We start from the raw sequence: 2,318 nt of genomic DNA, 5'->3' as shown, positions 1-2,318 counted from the left end.
AATGAATAGACTTAGACTGGCTAAGAAGGATCTTGTCAAGCTTCTCATTGACCATCTTCAAGTCCTTCTTATACTTGTCCTCTTGATCAGTGGAGGAGCTCCTTATGGTCCTATCATAGTCCTCATTATAGTTGCCATCTGATTGAGCAAGATTCTCAACTAATTCCCAGCCTTCTTCCACATTCTTGTTGAGGAAGTTGCCATTAGAAGCTGTGTCAAGCAACATCCTTATCTTTGGAAGCACTCCTCTATACAAGGTACTCAATAGTGACTCATTGCTGAAACCATGATGAGGACATTGAGTCTGATATCCTTTGAATCTCTCCCATGCCTCACAAAAGGTCTCATTACTCCTTTGAGCAAATCCAGAGATGTCATTCCTCAGCCTTGCTGTCCTAGCATTGGAGAAGAATTTGGCTAAGAAAGCCTTCTTGTATGCATCCCAAGTAGTGATTGCACCAGTGGGGAGAGTCTTTTCCCATAAATGAGCCTTGTCCCCAAGTGAGAAAGGGAACAACCTCAGCTTAAAACCATCCTCACTTACACCATTGATCCTTGTAAGGCTGCATATTCTATCAAACTCATCAAGGTGATCAAGTGGATCCTCCATTGGCAATCCATGAAATTTGTTGGCTTGAATCATGGAGATTAAGCCACTCTTGATCTCAAAGTTGTTGTTGGCAACAGTTGGAGGCACAATTCCAGCCCTTTGGTTGTGAGTGTTAGGTGCATCTCCAGCACCAATGTTCCTTGGTCTCTGAACCTGATCCTGATGATCCATTGCTACTATAACCTCTTGTTGTTCCTGAACAACTCTCCTTTGCTTAGTTCCCAAACCCTTTGTCACCTTGTGGATGTTGTCAATGTGCTTGAGAAGATGGTCCTTTCCTTTAGACCTTGTGTGCATCAACTAACACAAACGATTTTTCCCAGGCACGTGATTGAGCACAGGCTCTTGTTGGTGATCAAGTCGACTGGAAACTGATGGTTATAGAGATCCGGCGTCTGGCTCGAGCAGGTGCTCGATCGCTACTCGGTCGAGTGGTGGTCGAGTTGATGGTCGAGTAGTACCTGAAATGGAACTTCAACCCAGAAACAGAAGATTCAAGTGTATAAACGAACTTAATCTTAGACTAATATGGATCCTAAATGTCACAAAAACACACTCAAATGGGCAACGGCGCCAAATTGAAACAAGTTATTTTTGTTATGTGTGGTGAATGATGGTGGATGTATGCAAAGATGATATATGAATGGAATGATGGATGGGTGTTTCAATTCCCCTTATGCTATTGCAGTACAAGAGGTATTAATCCTAAATAAGTGTTTGTGAACAGATAAGATGTGCATATGAATCTAAGTTAAGACAAATATAATGATTGTTTGTCACTAACAATCCTAAGATGGAAATGTAAAGATGCAGAAAGTAAACTACAAGAACCAAGAACTAAATGCAAATGAAACTGAATGATTGAAACTGTAATGAAGCAAGAACAAAAATAGAAACTACTACTAATGAACTAATGCAAGACAATTAATGAACTAAAAGCTAAATGTATGCAACTGGAATGAAACAGGAATGAAACAAGACAAGCACGAATCATAAACCAGAGTTCTGGGGATGAACTCGAGCAAGCACTCGACCGAGTGTAGGTCGAGTGGGAGGTCGAGCTAGTTCAATCCGGAAAACAGAGCAACACAACAAAAACAGAGCAATACTAAAACCAATCAAACAACAAGCAAGCTACAAGATTAAGACTTAGAAATCAATAAACAAAGAAGGTTCCTGAGGATGGATTCATGGGAAGAACTAATCATTGTGGTCATCTAACTTGGTCAACAAATCTCAAGCAAACTTTGAGCTAATCTCTAGACATATAAATCTAAGACAAATTTCTCCCACTCTCATGGTCAAGAAACAATCAAACCTATGCAATTCTAGACTTGTTCTCACACAGTAAAGAATCTACACAAGCAGGCATTAAGCAATACATCTCAAACCAAACAAGACCTCTAATCTCTTAGCAAGCCTAATGGTAAGCTCTAGATCTAGCCTTATCTATGCTCCTTAAACATTAGTGTGATGCTAAGGAGCTTGAAATCAGATCTTAACCTCTCAGTTCAAGATCAGCCTTAAGAACATCTAGCCTAGAAGAGATCTACAACAATCAAGCTTGACCAAATCACATAAACCACAAGATGAATCCTTCCTAACCCATCCTCAAGATCCTAAGAAGACTACTCACAACAAGACATGATGAAACAAATCAAAAACCCAGAAAATATTGAAGCTTGCATTTTTAGAAAGATAAAACTGA

General features: G+C 39.9%; 1 non-coding gene across 1 annotated transcript; it reads left to right on the top strand.

The window, feature by feature from the left end:
* The first annotated feature begins 281 nt into the window (after positions 1-281).
* On the top strand, positions 282-388 carry LOC147926785 (small nucleolar RNA R71). Its single transcript, XR_015583083.1, has one exon. It is a non-coding gene; the product is annotated as a small nucleolar RNA R71 (small nucleolar RNA).
* Positions 389-2,318: the final 1,930 nt, after the last annotated feature.

This window comes from Camelina sativa, chromosome 15 (assembly GCF_030686135.1).
Source record: "Camelina sativa cultivar CO46 ecotype springtype chromosome 15, ASM3068613v1".
NCBI lineage: Eukaryota > Viridiplantae > Streptophyta > Magnoliopsida > Brassicales > Brassicaceae > Camelina > Camelina sativa.
This window is presented reverse-complemented; position numbering and strand designations above follow the sequence as displayed.